The sequence below is a fragment of the Eufriesea mexicana genome, unplaced genomic scaffold, assembly GCF_001483705.2.
Source record: "Eufriesea mexicana isolate 0111107269 unplaced genomic scaffold, ASM148370v2 scaffold1801, whole genome shotgun sequence".
Lineage (NCBI taxonomy): Eukaryota > Metazoa > Arthropoda > Insecta > Hymenoptera > Apidae > Eufriesea > Eufriesea mexicana.
Window position 1 is genome coordinate 532,739 of NW_016909918.1, and position 18,864 is coordinate 551,602.

An 18,864-nucleotide genomic window follows, 5' to 3' on the forward strand; every position below is an offset into this window, starting at 1 on the left:
TCAATGTCCTCGACGAGTCATCCAGGGCCCAGAATCAACAGACAAATCTTCTTACTCCCATCCTATTTCACTCAAAAACGTGTACAACTCCAACCACCAACGACCCATAAAAGGAACAAAGAATTACAAAAAGGGGACACAGGGAAGATCAATCAGAGGCAAACACTCAACCCCTATCAAACAACCCTCTAGTCGCCTGGACCCAAAAGGTGAGGAATCCATCCAATAAAGAGAAAAGGGAACAACGGAAGAACATTAGTGAACACGGGTCTCCCTCTTCTTCCTCCTTCCTTTACTCTGCCCTGAAACTTGCTTTTCTCGGTGTCTCCGGCAAGTTAAGCGAAGAAAATAAGAAGGGAAGAGAGGGCTGGGCCGAGAAGAAGGACGCAGAGAGAGTCGGAGGTCCGCTTCGTCTCTTTCTCTCTCACAAGCTCTCTCTGGCTCTCCTCGTCGACCGCGACATAACGTGCCGTCGGCCACACGCGTCGACAAGTAGATAAACCGATTGATATACGACCTACATCCTACCTACCTTCTCTCTACCTTCGACCGTGAGCTTGCTCGCGCGTACGTGCACGTCGATTCGACAATCGCTCTTCATTGACCATTGCTTCTTACGATTAGGGTTCCGAGGACATCGTGTAGAATTAACTGTATTATGGCAGGCCATTCTCTGTAACCTGACTACGTGCTTTTGGGCTAATTCTGTCTTTCAATCTAGTGTCCGTGGTAGTAGTAGAGGTAGATCCTTTTAGATAGGCTGTCTTTCCATTTTCATAGTTTAGCACTGTATAGACTCTCAAGATATTTGACCAATAACCACGAGCCAAACGCATCACTTTGAAATAAGTCACCAAGTACGCGATGCACAGAGAACAGTAGCACATAACTCAAACAGCATCTCCGTCATCCCATGACTCTCCGATCTATATTCATAACACGGGAACGGGGCCCATAACAAGTAACCAGAGACCGTCCTACCAACTGCCGAGCAATTCAGTCTCCAAAATACACAGTTTACACATCCTCGTTCATCCCCGTCAAAATCGCGTCTCAATCAAGCTGAGAGGAGCTCCGAGGGAATCAACCGGTCGATTAATTTCCCTGGCCAGCGTTTATTACCGGCTCACATGCTAATGAGTACCCTGAGTGAGTCAGAGGAGGCGGCCAGCCTCTAAACTCCCCGGGATCAAGCCAGTAAAACGCGACGTGCTCGCCTAGAAGATCCGCGAGGAAGAATTTCCCCGGATACGGTTGGCCAGGCCTGGTCAGGCCAGGCCTGGCGGCATTCGTGGTCGCTCGAAAGCTGTTTCACGGCAAGGATCTCGCGATACGCGGCACGCGGGCGACGATTTGTCCGAGAAATGGTAATCGGAGTCCCGCTGTGCCCGGTAACGAGATTCGAGAGGGCCCGAGGCCCTCGTTTCCCAGGGGGAGGATCGATTTAAACGTTCGCCGGGAAGGTCGGGATTCCTGTGGAGTCCCGTGAGCGTTCCCGAATTTAGCGAAAGATCGCGACAGCCAGTCGTATATATCCCGGCGCGAGCTGAAACGCGCGGAGGGGGTTCCCCGGGCCTGACGACAGCGCCGCCTGTCAACGCCGCCTGAAGAAGCAGCCGCAGCGGAGTGCTTTCGGCAGTGGGACATTTGGGTTGCTCGTTTTGTACAATTTTTGAGATATTAATGGGTAATAGGACGTTTATGTAATTGTCCTGTTGTCGATATAGTTATGCTCTTATAGTTAGTAAAAGAATTGGAAATATTGAATTTGTTAATAGGGCAAGCATTGGAAATTAATTATTATGGAACAAAGAGTTATACCGAGGAGGTTATAATATTGATTTGATCGTTTCATTGTAGATGGCATATTGAATATATTGTCATTAATATAATAGGAATGTTATATTTTTATATGTGATTATTATAGTGTAGATTATATATTATAATTAGTAAATGATTTGGAAATATTGATTTTGTTGATAGAGAAGGCATTAGAAATTAATTATTATGGGATAAAGAGTTATACCGAAGAGGTTATAATATTGATTTGATCGTTTCATTGTAGATTGCATATTGAATATATTGTCATTAATATAATAGGAATGTTATATTTTTACATGTGATTATTATAGTGTAGATTATATATTGAACGTCTTATTCTTGAAGTTATATTATATTAGTACATAATATAGAAATGTTTACTGTTATTTTAAGAAAGGGAAGATAGGTAGGTTTATGTTATTATGATCATTGTACATTACATAGGATACTGAATATTATTATTATCAATGTAATGGCATAAAATTGTTACTTTTTATTTTGTACTTGAAAAGAAAATTGTATTGTATTAGAATCTGTGTATCAGAAAAGTAATTATCTGTGAATTAGAAGAGTATTACATCTCTGTATTAGGAAAGAAAATTGGACATTGGTTACGATTGTTAATTTCAGGATTGCTTTTGTTGAGAAAATAAGCTATAGTCAGAATTTTTAATAGATTATTTTTGTTTCTCAAATTATTATTAAGTCGCACTTACTGTATTAGTACGGGAAAATTGTGATTTCGATGAAATTAGTATTGTACATTCTTGGAATTTAAGTATCTTCACATAATTACCCAGTATCACTGTTTTATTCTCGTTTATTGTTTCCAACTCGTTATACCTCTGCTCTCATTGGTGGTTATTGTTGTTTTCAACTTATTAAAACTCCAAAATCACAAGTCCAATTTATTTCTCTAAAAGAATAATAAAATTTCCCTTTTACTCGACGAATTAAATCAACGTATCATAGATCTTCTGAAAGTTCACGAGCTTTTCATATTATAAGAATATACAATAAGATTTCTCATTCGCATTTCCCAAAAAATAAGAAAAAATCACATATAGGAAGAACACGTTACATCACTTATTCATTTTCCATTTACTCCTCGACAACTTTGACAGCCTCGACGATCCCAAAGACAAAACGAAATTAAACACGCTCAACCACCAACAGAATCTTCATTCATAATTTCAGCGATGTCTTCACCTAATCCCATACTCTCTCCATGATAACTCTCCACTTTCGCAATTTCTTTCACGAGTACCTTCCTTGCCGTTCATTCATATCTCCGGAGCAAGAAGCTCGCATACCCGAAACGAGGCTCGTTGCATCACCTCGGATGAATCAACCGCGATGGCGGCCGGGCCCGGCGGGGCCCATAGTGTCAATTTCACTCTCCAATTTTAGTCCATAATTCCAGACGCGTCAAGGTCGCGTGTCGGTGACAGCAGAGGCCCAGAACAACACCGTGGTGGAACTCGTGGCGCGTTAAAAGTCGTAGGCTCGTAACACGTTCGGGACCAAGCGACAAAGAGACGGGGACAGACGTGCACGGGGACTGTGTTGGTGTAACAGAGACGGAAAGACAGGAACAGATAGAGGGAGGAGCACGAAAAGGGAAGAAAACGTAGTAGAGGAAGAAAGGAGCAAAGGTAAAAGGAAGAAGAAATTTCGTGGGCCCCAATGCTGGAGGTCGCGTCCATGTCGTTGCAAAAGTGTCGGTTCGCGTGCTACATCCGGCATGCAGTTCCATGCACGGTCCCAGCCCGCGGTCGTAAAGAAAAAAATATGGATGTGTCTCATCCCGGATTCAAATACACACCCTCGGCTCCCGGTGCCACATAAATTTGGTTCAAGCCGGTGTAAAGACAGCGATGTGGCGCATACCAAAGCGTTCCTGTTCCGTGTTCTTCATGGTTAACAAAGTAGATACGCCGGGTCGGGCCGGCGTTTCTCCATGGTTCGTAATCTAGAAGCGTGCATCAAGGATTCGCATTTGAATCCGGGGAACATCCCATGACGGACGGGAATTATATTCGGGACCTATCTTCTCTGGCGATGTTCTGCTTTTGTTGTCGGTTTTCGATCGTGTTGCCGGACCCAGGTTCGCGTAGCCGCTTTTCGAAATCGTTTTTTCGGTATTTTTAGAGCTGACTTGGGCAGTTTTCTTGGAGACGGTGCCCGGTTAAGACTGATTAGCCCATGGCGACGGATTTGCGAGGATTATTGCGTTGCTTGATCGTTAGTTGTCTATCTGGATAGACAATGTGGTAAGCTTCAATTTTCTTATTGATGCTCAATGAGTTCCCTTTTTCTGCAATTAGGAGTAGGTGTATGCTTGTAAAACAATATTTTTGATGTATTTGGTATTCCATAATTATTGCACATATTATAACATTTATAGACAGGAACGAGATTAGGTATATTGGCACAAACTAGCAGCATGGATGTAGATAATAATAAGAAAAATATATATTCTAATTCGAATTCTATAATAATTACTTCCATCGTAGATGAAGTTATAGATTAAAATGATCAATCCACTAAAACCTTCCCTATTTTTAGAAAATGACTGTTATACTTATACGTTGACAGGAAACTACTTTTTGACCAACACAATACGTTATACACTTCTAAATTCAACGTGAAATAATTAATAAGATCTTCTAAAATTTTTGGTTTAAATCACTTTGTTTTTCCTTTTTCACTATCATTTTTACACTCCATTTCCAATCTTCTTTACTCCTTGCTCCTTAAACTGCACAAACATAATTCACCGAAGCACTTTCCACCCCCATCTTTCGACACCCTCGTACACGAATTTCCACGAGACACAAAACCGGCGAAATATCCACACGACTGGCGTCGAAATTAAATTTCTTACAACGAAAGCACATGGTGTCCAAGGCAGAAATGACCGGAACGACTTGGAGAGGTTTAATTGGCCATCCACGATGCCCGATTCTCGCCATTCGCTCGCCAGAGGCAATAGTAGCGGCGTCGCCACAGTTACCACGGTTTTTCGAGTGTTTCATAAAAGCAGCAACGGCCTCTAAACGGCGGTAACAGCGAATGAATACGGTTCTACGGGGACAGAGAGCCGAAGAGAGGAGAGCGAGAATATAAGGCAGTTATTTACGAGACAGCGCCGCGGCGTAACGAGCGTCCACGAGGCCAACGAACGACTAAGCGGCGCGACACCGATCTGTTCTGGCCACATCGTGAAATTTCACGCAACAAATGCGATTGCGCTTGCCCCTTAACCGCCTTAACCGTTCCCGGATTGCACTCGATGGTTAATCAAATTTTACGTCTATATTCGAGGCTCGCCGCCGCTTTATGCACGTTCCCGACCCGTGATTTTTCTAAACGACCAGATGCTATTAACGCTAAACCTACCTTGGCGAATGAGGATGAAAATGAACCTTTAAAAAATATAATATTTACATGGAGACGTTGAAGATGAACGAGTGAGTAGGATGATAACGTTGAATGCGGAATTCTTAATGAAAGTTTTAAAAATGGTGGTTTAGACTATGGTAGATATAGTATTTATGGATGACGAATATAATGATATTTTTGAGAAATAGGGATGTGACTGCGTGGTTATTGGATTTACAATTTGACATGTTTGGTTCTTGAAGTTGTGTTTGCAGTGATATTCCTGGATTTTGTTTTATATCGATGTTGAGGAAGGGTTGTATTTTCAGTTACCTTTGGAATAATAGATAGGTATAGGTATATTGCTATTATTTTTATTTCTGTCTAACCAAACTGACAGAATTTTGATGAAAATTTGTATTAGTATTGAATAAAGATTATGATTTTAATACTCATACGAATATTGTTTATCTTAGAAAAGTATCAGAATTTTGATAAAATATGTTAGAAGAAAATTGTATCACTGTTTATTTTTGCAATAATGGTGGATATAAGGAAGCCTCTTTATGTAAGGAAATTATTTACTTATTTATCTTCTTATTTCTGAAATAATGATAAATAGATGGAGAGTAATGTTCAAATACTGTTTATCTAAGGAAATTGTCAGTGTTTGAGGAAGTAGATTCAATGTGAAAATTTAAAAAATTTAATCAAACTATGTAATATCGGGAAAACTATGAATCTCTAGTTACTTTTAAAATAATGATAGATATAGGTACCTTCACTATTCATTTAGAAAAATTGTCAGTATTTTAGATGTAAAATAGAAATAAATTTGTTAATGGAATATATTGCTCTAAATTAGCATGAGGTTAGGGTCAGGAAAAAGTTCTCAATCACTTATTAAATAATAATAGACATACAAAAATATAGTAAGTAGAATATTTATCTAGAAAAATGATCTATATTTTAATAACAAAGTAGATACAAGAAAATTGTCGAAATAGTACACGTATATCAGTTCATAAATTAATTGATAATAGGAATCACATAATTTATATTAATAATACAAAAGAATCGTGTTACCAGGTATCTCTACAATTCAAACTCATATTATTTTAATTCAAACGCAGAAAAGTTGTCGATATCTTAATATCAAAGTACATGCAAGATTATTTTTTGGATAATTATTTTCGGAATAATAACAAACAAAAATTATATCAATATTTTAATAACAGACATACATATTTAATTAAAATAATAACCATTCTTCCAACGAACAATGAATTCAAATATCTCACCTCACACATCCCCAGAATTACACTTCCCCCAACTCCATATAATTTTCTCCAAATTAAACCGTCATCGTTTACCATACCAGACCCAACGAATGGACATCAAAATGATAGAAGTGCAATAAATAAATCTCAGACACCCCCGCATAGTTGGCAGCCATCAGCCTAACGGGTCGGCATATTCCAAGGTCGGCGCGTAGGGTACCGACTAAACCCTCGAGGAGAACTATTAACAACACCAGGAGTAAGCTCGAGGTGGGATCCCGGCCCGAAAGGACTTTCGAATGTTACACCACTCTCGCTCTCGGATATTTATTATCAGGCGTCGATCGCATGAATCGCCAATCGATATGCCATTCGTGGCCGTCCAAGAAGCGGGACACCCCGCGGACGTTCTTGCGATGCTTGACACGACCTAACAAATGGCTGTTTTACATCGGCCAGAAAATGAAGCGAGCATGACGAGTTGATTTTCGGTCTCGGCGGGAGTGTACACTCCGCGAGGATGAGCCCACGGGAGGACTCTCTTCTGCCAGAGACAGAACAGGACGTGGAACGGGACAAAGACGAAAGAGAGAGAGCGAGGAGAAGGGAAGACGTCGGGAGACAGACGTAGAAACGAGCCGGCAGATCAGATCGGCTAGGAGAAATAGAGACGAAGGGAACGAGTTAAAAAGAGAGGATTTCAAGTGAGGACCAATGACTGGAGGAAAAAAGGCCGAGCTGGAGGGGCGAGCAAGAGAGGAGACACTCCTACGGTCGAGAGGAACACGAGCCAAGAGGTGTTACTTGTCAGTCCTCGCCTCGAGGCAATGACAGCCGTAGCCAGGGAATTAGCATGGGATAATGGGACGCGGTTGGCCCGGTACCCCCACGGGGGCCAATGAGCAGCCACAAAACCGTAGCTGGAGCCGGGACGACTGGAAACGGGAACGATCGGTCCCGAAACTCTCGACTGGAAACTCAAATACCTCTGAGTCATACCTACGAAGTGTTTTTCTTCCACTATTTCTTCCCTTTTGTTTCGTGTCCTGTCGATGACGCTGACGCGCCGCGAGCTGGCCCACTGGGCACGATCACCTCGCTTTTGAGGGCGTTTCGTGCGGATGTCAAAACTCGCGTAGTAGATGCCGCTATGACTTGGGAAATGATTATTCCTACTTGTTTCTGGCAATTAGAGGACTTGATTTGAATTAGAAATGATTTCTTTGGGATCTTTCATCTTTGCTGTTGTGGATAATGTGCAGCTGCTTTTGACAAAATTAACGTTGAATTTTGTTCAAATAAAGATGTCGCTCTATGTATATACCTAGTTCTCTTCATTACAAAATTGTAATTATTAGTATCGACACGGGGTGCCCCAGATAACCCTCACAGCCCCCTTTGTGATAATAATAATGTACAAAGGGTATGAGACACGTAGTTGATAAAAATTCTAAGATTATATCAGTGATTATATGAGAAAATAATTCAACGATGCGTTTATTGGAGATACGGGCCGTGGTGGCGCTAGTGAGTTAAATGGAAAATCGTCTTAAGGCTATTAAAATGCTTCCTCATCGAAAAATTAAAAGTGGAGGGTTGTAGTTTTGATAGAAAACCCAGGAAATTTTAATAAACTAATTCGAATATGCTCTATCGATTGGTAATAATTTCAACTTCCGGTACCGAGCGGAAATAGGTTCTTTCATGCCGAAAATTCCGAATTTTTAATAGGAGGCGTTATTTTATTTTACATATTAGGATTTTAAGTTTCGAAAAAGATACGAAAGTTTCGTTTGAATCATTTTTCTGAGTCAACCATGGAGCATTAAGATCCAAGGCGAATGGGACAAATTCCACCTAAAAAAAGCGTCGTGTCACCAGCATGCTCGGGCAAAGGACGGGTGTCTGCCTCTTCCAGGCTAATCTGTGATATGGTAATTGAATTACCTCTGTGCAGCGTGGAATAACGAGGATCGGGGGGAAGTTCGAGTGCAAGAGGAGCCGAGGATCGAGCGACAGGCAGCATGTGACGAACCTCCACGCCCCTTCGTGACACCTCCACGTCGACCGGCTGTCACCGATCTTTTTCTCCGCTCCGGGACGCGGATGATCCCTCTGCGACACTCCCACATTCCCCGATGACGAGGCTAGATCACGTCCCTCGATAACGTCGCATCTGGGCCGTCGTGAATCGTTCGCGTTCTCTTCGCCATGAGATTCCTTGGGTGAAGACACCTCGCGCAGGGGTGGAGATCGATTAATCCTCGGGAGGCCGTGATCCATGAGCAGATTTCGGGTTATTTGAAGGATTTCTCTGGTGTATTTAGCGCATTGTGGTCATGGAGAATTTTGAAGATGGATGGTTATAGTTATTCGATTGTTCTAAATTTTATTTTATTTTATTTGTTTCATTTCGTATTTTATTGATGTATTTTAGAATGGAAGATGTATGGTTAGTGTATGATTGTCTTAAATTTTATTTTATTTGTTTGATATTTTATTCTATTTTATAATAAATATATTAAGGTGCAAGTAATTAAATGACTGTGTTATTAGTGGTATTAGAATGTTTTATTAGTAGACTATGATATTTTTTAGATAATATTTTAAATTGATTGGTGGAATATTACTGTATTGTTATGCTATTATATTGTTATAATATTATTATTTATATCTTATTTATTGGTGGAGTTAATATTTTTTAAATTCATTTGCTATAACATTGCTATGTTATTACGTTATTATACTATTATAATATTCTTATATCTTGTGATGAAAGGGAATTACTATTTTTTAGACTCATTTCTTTGGATGTTATCATTATATTAATATATTATTTTATTTTTAGATTTGTTAGAGTTACTATGTTTCAGATTTCAGGTTAAGTTAATATAACAAATTCTAATATTTTTTCTTTCATAAGCAAAGAAGATTTTAATTGTAGAGAATTAAGTTACATTTTGTGGTCCTGCAATCACAGAATTGTGATTGCAGAGTTCAAAATGTTCTCAGATAATCGTATATTATTATCTAGTTCTCTAGGGAAGTAAATATGGGTTTTTGTTACTTGGCATTATATTGGATTGGTCAGTGCTTTGGTTTCTTGAGAAGCTTCTTGCATTCTTGATGATTATTTCTCTGAATAATTACTTGTTATTAATAGACATTCAACTTCTCCATTTCATTAAAATTTTCCCAAATAATAATTTTATTTTCTACATATCTTAACCTCTTATTTTTCAAGTATCAGGTGACTAAAAAAATCTGAAAATTAATGAAAATTGACTTACAATCTTCAATTGATATTATTCTTTTGTTATTTGGTTATTATTAGATATAAATACAGGACATTCATTTTGAGAGAAGAATTATCATAATTTTTTATTACTACGTACATACTAGAGAATAGTTACTACATAAATTTTAACAATATTTTATTTCCACCATTTCTCGTAGGTACATTTATTTTCCACTACTGAAGAAAGTTCAAATTAATTCCATTCAAGGAAAGAAAGTGCGTAACTTTCTATTGTGACATTCTTTTAATCCAATAATCATTTAATTCCACAATTTCTTTACCATTCCTTCAGCAACCATAATCTGTTTCTATTGGACGACAGTGAGAAAATGCTTTTAAACCATGTGCCTAAGTGCTACTTTTCCTTTGGAAAACGAAATAAAGGACAGATAAGTGACAAGTCGTAACTGATACAATGTACAGTCTAAACATGTTACTTTCTATGTACACGTGTTAAACAAAAAGTATATCGTTTAGTTTGATTTCAAACCAGAAAGACTCCTAGTTTCTTTGTTCCCAACTAGGTTATTCCAATAAAATCTCTATACTATTTTCTTAATTATCAACATTTTCAAATAATCCTACAATAATGTTTAAAAATCGTATCGTTTGAATTAGCCCTTACGATTTCACAAATATAGAAACGAGCATAAAGGAATTTCGAAAATCGAAGATTTTTGCAAAAGATTTACCAATATTACAAGAATATTCATTTTGACATTGAAACACTCGGTAATCACTATTAAAAAGAGCCAATTTCGATGCATTTCACACGTTTCCTCTTATTTATCAACATAACTGTGCCACTAAAGATAATATATAACTTATCCCCTAAGAAAGCTGCAGCATCTGGTGAGGGACTGTAGAATGACGGATAGAGAAGTGAGAATAGAGGATATTCTGAGCAGCAGAAAGAACGAGAAAGTGGAGAATTGGCTAAGGAGGGTGAAATGGAAAAAGAAAATAATTAGCGAGGGTAGGACTTAATAAAAAAAAAAAGAATTACAAAATGGTACCAAAGAAATGGCGGCAATATGAGACAGTTCCTTTAGTTTAGGTAATTACAGCATAAGATAAGCATTAAATAAGATTAGGATAAAGGTTAGGATAATAAATATAGTATAGTGTAGGAAAGAGAAGAGGGGTGAGTGAGAGAAGTGAGCGAGTAAGGTTTAGAAACAAGTAATATGAACCAAGTCCACTTTTCTTGGCTGCAAAGTCGAAAAATAAAGATCTATTTATCTATCTATAAACATATCAACTTATTAAAATCGAAAACGATCGAAGTGTTCCTATTAAATGATCCACCCTGTACATAATACATTGCTTTTTCCAAGTCTTCAACTCCAGATATACCATGTTTCTCCCAATTTCCCTAACTCGTGATTGATTATAATTCTTCAATTTAAATACATATACACACGACTCTCTCTACAGGATGATTCAAAATTAGTGGTACAGTCGATGTCAAAGAAATTCTCCGACTCAGAACCAACCTTGTACGCTTCGTTTTCCTGAAAAATAAATTTAGAAATATAATTCTGAACCAATTGTAAATTTGAATCTGTCATATACACACGACTCTCTCTACAGGATGACTCAAAATTAGTGGTACAGTTGGTGTCAGGGGGATTGTACGACTCAAAATAAACCTCGTACGCTTCGTATCTCTGAACAATAAATTCAAAAATAAAATTTTGAACCAATTGTAAATTTTAATGTCATATACACACGACTCTCTCTACAGGACGATCCAGAATTAGCGGTGCAGTTGGTGTCAGAGGGATTGTACGTCTCAAAACAAATCTTGTACGCTTCGTTTCTCTGAAAAATAAGTTCAAAAACATAATTTTGGACCAATTGTAAATTTGAATCTGTCATTCGCATAATCAAGAGTTTTTTGCACCTCTATCCTATCGCAAACAGATCTCCACTCGCATAAGTGCACGTAGCAATAACACACTCGAGACCTCGCAAATGGAACTAGCAATTGAACCAAGAAAAGAGAAAAAATTGAACAATTTCGCAAAAGTAAAAGGTCGTGAAAGGTTTTCAAAAATCGGAAGACACTTTCGCGAAAGCTTTCAGGGGTTCGGAAGAAATCGGTGGGTATCGCGAGTATATTCTCTTCGACGTCGGAGCGCGCAACGATCACTCTTCGAGGAGACCAGGTTCGATTCGCTTCATACATTCCCGAGTTATCAGCGTGGGCGGTTTGACAGAGAGAAAGGACGAGAAGGTGAAAGATAGAGAACAGGCCGCGAAAGGACTCGTGTAATATGTTTACGGAGAAACGTGAGTCGAGAAATCCGCTGGCCCGGTTTGGCTCGCGTTTCCGCGGCCATAATTTGCATAAAACATCACGGTCATTCACTGCTTGGTAGCAACAACCATATCGAGACAGAGATTACCACCGATTGATTTCGTAAAAGTAATTAACGGTGTTAAAGACACACCGTGGCTACTTTGCTTGACGGCTAGTGGATTCTTAAGAAGCTCTGGATGTCGAGGAGCTTGTTAGGTTTCTTAACTAGTATAGAAAATGTTCGTCGAGTTCGATGGAATTTGGAGCATTTGAGTCAGGAATGGTTGAAACGTGAATTTTTTGAATTCTTGGAATTTAAATCGGTTAAGTTCCGTGTTGAGATTCAAAGCGGGAATTTTTGAAGTTCAACGTAGAATTTAAAATAGGAATTTTGGAACTGTTACATTTTGGAATTGATACACAGATCTTGCAAAATGAATGTTTGAATTCTTGGTACTCGAGTCTGAAAACGCGAATTTTTGTGTTCTTGAAATTCGAGAGTTTGAAACGCGAGTGTTTGAACTTTTGAATTGCTCAAAGTTGAATTTGAAATAGGAATGTTAGATCATGGAGTTGACACTCTGATTGTGGAAAGTGAATGTTTGAATTCTTGGTACTCGAGTCTGAAAACGCGAATTTTTGTGTTCCTGAATTCGAGAGTTTGAAATGCGAGTATTTGAGTTTTTGAACTTCTGGATTGCTTAAATTTTGCATTTGAAATAGGAATTTTGCAATTGTTAGATCTTGGAGTTGACACCTCGGATTCTGGAAAGTGAATATTTGAATCCTTGGCACTAGAAACGCGAATTTTTGAGTTATTTGGATTCGAGAGTTTGAACCGCAAGTGTTCCAACTTTTGAATTTTGAACAGGAAATTTTTGAACTTTGAATTGCTCAAAATTGAATTTGAAATAGGAATTTTGGAACTCTTTCATTTCGAAATTAGAGCTCGGATGTTATAAGATGAATATGTGAGAGATCTTGAGTTTTTGGAATTCAAAATTTTGAAATGCTAGTGTTTAAATTCCTGAAACTGAAATCGGTGACTGGAACTAGGAATCTTTGAAATTTTGAATTCTTCAAAATTGCATTTGAAATGCGAACTTTGAAATTCTTGGTACTCAAATTTGTATCTCGAAACGGTAGATCAGTTTTTCACAAAAGACGTTTGAAATTGTGAAATTGTAGTTACCTGTAATATAATGTTATATTTTGTGTTTTAGGTACAATCATTTGAATATTTAATAATTACACTATTAAAATATTTGTTGCTTTTAATTTTTAATATATTAGAATTGTGTTCTGATATTCAGATTTAACTCCGTAAATAAAAGAAATGATCATACTTTGTTACAAGTGAGGGAATAAGGCGTTGCATTTCGAAATTAATATTCTTCGCCATATTGCAATAAATATCGTTACATGCAGCTGATACCTGTAATTATCCTGCGTCCAATGACAAGAATTAAATGACTGCCACTCCTTTGTCTAACACATAAAACACCTGTAATTATGCGACCAGTAAATCACTGTTATATGTATATATATTTGTAAACAGTAATTATTGACGTATGTAGAAGTACGTTAATTTTGCTGTGTATCGAACTACGCATTAATCGCTGCACAATTTTACGTGAGAATATTATAAGAAACAATAATCAACTGCCCAAATGGAATAAATTAAACACAACATAGAAATCAATAACAATTATACAAAATATATAATATATAAAAATTATTTTATAGAAATCTTTATAATATATAATTCCGTATATATTAGTACTGTTCAATATTTTGATATTTTAATATTATACTATATTTATATATATGGAATAGGTTTACAATATGTACTATAGTCATATAGGAACCATATATATTCATAATACTAACATATAGTAGCCACAAAATACCATAATGTCTGCTTATAATAGCAACATAGTTAATCCTTTCCCCTATAATATCGTCTGAGACTCGTGGCAAGGATAATCGGGCTGAACATGAGTAACACGGGCGAGAGACGTGATACTATCTATGGTTCGTCGATAACGCTCAACGTAAACATCGCGGGTCAAGTTTGCGATTCATTTTCGTCGATGTCTTTCTGTCTCAGTTGTGTGTTATTCTCCGCCGTGTTCGGACGAAGTGGCTCTTGTCCTGCTGTTGACTATGGCACGCGCCATTGGAACTTAAATGGTAAGGCAAGGTGTTAACATTAAAAAAATTAGGTGTACGCTTAATTCCTCACCAATTTTTACATTTAAGAGTACGTTCACACTCTTCACAATGAACCAAGCACCAAACAGAAACATCTGATAATACTCAGAGCAACATCCCACTTCGAATTACTACCAAAACGAAAATAATTCACGTATCAAAGCTCCAAAGACACATTCCAATCCAATATTTGAGATCCAAATGATATTTGGGATCAATCATAACCTTAAACTACTCCAAACCCATCTCCAAACTCAGCTTCAATATCAAATCTAAATTTAACCTTCATCCAACATTCAACCTAACTAAGATTCAACCATAACCTCAAATTTACTCACACCCATCTCCAAATTTCGCTTCAACATCAAACCCAAACCTAATCCAAAATTACAAGCACCCTTTTCTCATCTATATCACCAAATTATAGTGCAATTCTTTATTCGTCATTCAATCGAAGCAAAAATTTAGCATAACCTCGAACCCATCATACTCATCACTAAACTTCACTTCAACATCAAATCCAAACCTAATCCAAGTCACAAACACCCTTTTCTTATCTACGTCACCGAATTCCAATGCAATTCATTATCCAACATTTAACTTAACCAAAATCTAACCATAACCTCAAATTTAACTCACAGCTATCACCAAATTTCGCTTCAATGTCAAACCCAAACCTAATTCAAAATTACATGCACTCTTTATGTCACCGAATTCACTACCTTCACTTCACCAAATTTCGCTTCTACATCAAACCCAATCCGAATCCAAAACACAAGCACCCCTTCTCATGTATATCACCGAATGCCAGTGCAATTCTTTATCCAACATTCAACCATAACCTCAAATTTAACTCACAACCATCACCAAATTTCGCTTCAGCATCAAACCCAAACCTAATCCAAATTAAAAGCACCCTTTTCTCATTTACATCACCGAATTCCAGTGCAATTCTTTACCCAACATTCAACCATAACCTCAAATTTAATTCATAACCATCACCAAATTTCGCTTCAGCATCAAACCCAAATCTAATCCAAATCACAAGCACCTTTTTCTCATTTACATCACCGAATTCCAGTGCAATTTTTAATTCAACATTGAAACTAAACAAAAACGAACCATAACCTCAAACCCAACCCATTCTCATCACCAAACTCCGCTTCAACATCAAATCCAAACCTAATTCAAGCACCAAGTTTCATCCCTTCTTTCATCTACGTCAGCAAATTCCAGTGCAATTTATATCGCACATCGAACCAAACCAAAAGCCAACCATAACCTCGAACCACCCGAAGCGCTGCATTACAAAACTTCTCTTGAACATCAAACCCAAACCCTTCCCGTCCTTCCCTAATTACAGTTCGTTGAAACCACAAGCACTATCCTTCCATCCACGTCACCGAATTCCAGTGCAATTTTCCCAGTACGCCGCGTAAATCACCCTCAGCCAGGCCCGTGCATTAAAGGGACGCAGCGCCTCCCAGAATTTCAATTACGAGCTCGCGACTATAAAGTCATTGCTGAATTATTACCAACGAGGTGGAGTCGTAAGCGGCCCCGATCCGGCACCTAGAATTAATTTCTCTAAAAGCGGCAATAATTCCTCGGTGAACCGTAGGCCGTGGCCGATCGGCCAAGCGTTGCTTTCACGGTAGGAAGAGGGACGTTAAACGTCAACGTCAATGTTCCGCGGGCGTAAATAATCGTTATTGTTAAAGCTCGACCGGCAGCCAGAGTCTTAGCTCCTCTTTCCATCTCTCGTCCTGGCGACTTTCATCTCGCCATGTCTCCTTCCTTCGAGTCCTTCTTCTCGCTTTCTCCACGTCTTCCTCGCTTTTCTCCCGTGTTCCTCTTCGGCCCCTGTCGCGGACACAATGTCCGTTCCTCTTCGCGGCTCTTTCACTCTCTTGTCGTCCCGCGCGGAGTTGTGACTGGTGAGTCACAACGAGGGGCCCGCGAGCGTCGGCGGAGGTGGCTCTTGTCTCGTAATTTATAGATCGTGGCGAATCGCCGAAGGAAGACGGCGGAAGAGCCGGTGGACTGCATGGGACTCTTAGCTCTCCGATGGTTCATGGTTCATAGGTGGCTCGCTGTATGCTTTGGTCGCGCCAATAGGATGAACAGGCTGGGTGGCTACATTTGACATTCGCGGAAAGGGTTGATGATACAATCTATGAATAGAAAGTGAATTTTGGATAGGTTTTTGGGGAGAAGATTGGTACTTTGGAATAGATTTTGTGTCACAATTGTGAGCTTGTTGTATAACAATCGTATATTCATTATAAAATTATAGATTACACGCGTCTTATGTCGTAATTGTTCACTCTCACGCTTCTCATAACAAATTGAACTTCCTTATGACATATTGACTCTGATTCATAGCAACTGCACAACACCACGCATTCTAGATCTTCCACTCGCACTTCTAAAAACATACATTTCTACATTCGTGCCATTACTCGACCTCACACATTTGCATTCACACTAATAAAACCAAATCCATAACAATGATGGGACTATTGGGATATTTTGAAATGTCAGATTTGGGTAATAGCTTAAATCGATTTTGGGTAATAGTTGGAAATATTGGTACTGGTATTGGAAATTTGGGAATAGTTGTGGGATGAGACATATTGGAACAAATTTTAGTGACAATATTGTGAATATTGGGATTTTTAGGTAGAGTAAAATGAATTTTAAGTATTGCGATTTTGACAGATGTTTTAATAGATTTTACAAATGATATTGGAAATATTGAAGCAAATTTTGTGTAATAAATTAATGTTAATGATAGTTAAGATGATGATAATAACGATGAATTACATAGAATATAGTAAAATGTAGAGAATGTGTATAATATTTTTCGACACATCTACACGAATTTGGAATAGTCCACGAAAAAAGTTATGATTTTAGCAATAACAATAATAATTATTATTACTACATTCTTGGACAAACTCATGATTCAACTCATACATATTTAGCTTCCATAAATGAAACTGTCAATACTCATTTACTGATACATATTACCGAATAAAACATGTAGAAAAGTAGAAAAATAGTTATACAATACAAATAGGTATAATATTCTTCGATGCACCAACGTGAACTTAGCATAGTCCACGAAAGGAATTATAATAGCAATGATAATATTACTACATTCTTGGACAAACTCATGATTCAACTCATACATATTTAGCTTCCATAAATGAAACTATCAATATTCATCTACTGATACATGTTACCTACTGAAACATATGGAAAAATAGAAAAGTAGTTATACTAAACACAATACTAATAGGTATAATATTCTTCGATACATCAACGTGAACTTAGCATAGTCCACGAAAAGAATTACAATAATAGCAATAATAATAATTATTATTACTTCATTCTTGGACAGATTCGTGATTTAACTCGTACACATTTAGCTTCCATTACAACTAAAGCTTCTGACGCGATTTGCTCCGTCGTTTTAGCTCATAAGCCTTTTTTCCAGTAGCGTCCTCAATTGCTACCACTTTCATATGAATTTTTATGAAAGACCTAAGCGAAAAAGGGTTAAATACCGATACCTCAGAAATTTCAGCGAAGCGGAACGCGAATACGAGTTGAAGTATCATAACAACGTGTTGCTGTAATTAGGTATGCTTGCTGTAACGCTATACTATATAATTTGAACCACATCATAATGTAACATTACAACACGGCATAGATGCGGATACAACGTAATGTGTTTGGAACAGCATTATAAAACCGTGATATAGCAATAACCCGAAGGTGGAAGAAATCTTAAACGCGCAATCGTAAAAATTCTAAGCACTGTTTGTTCTTGACAGCTCGATGAATTGGTAGTCGGTAATTATTAATTATGCTCAGGTTTCTAATGTACCTTTATTAGCCCTGATTTCTTTTCGTTGCGTTCAGTTTAATTTATTAGCGAGCTCCACCGTTTAAGAAGTGCAAGATTTTCATGGATACAGTTTAATGCGCCTATATTTATAAATTTTTGCAAATTTTCATATCTGCTTCTGCTGTCTTTCTTACGTTTGATTGATAACGGAAAATTACAGATTCAGGTAATAATTATATTAACATTAGAGTACGTTTATACCTGAATTTTATCAAGATTTGTATACTTTGTCTGATATTACATGATTTTTTATAGTACTACTTTTTGTTTAGGTTTTATATTACGCAGGTAGCGTAAATTATTAATTTTCTTTTCTTGAAATTTCGTGATTGCGAAAATTCAATACGACTATAATTTCTGCGGTGTTTTAAATATTATTATATGTGTAATGTTTAAGAAGGAGTTGGGGATAAACAGACTTTTCTTTTCCCATCATTGCAGTGTAATCTGGGTTTCGTAGAGTTATTATTAACAACCAGAGTTTTATTCGTCTTCTGTTATATTTTTAACAATTTTTATTAATGGAAAATTATTATTTTCTATTTATTTTTATCGATATAAAATTATCATACTTTTATTATTTTCTGCACTATCGTAGCATTTTACAATGTTATTGAGAAATTTTGATACTGATTTCAATAGTAAC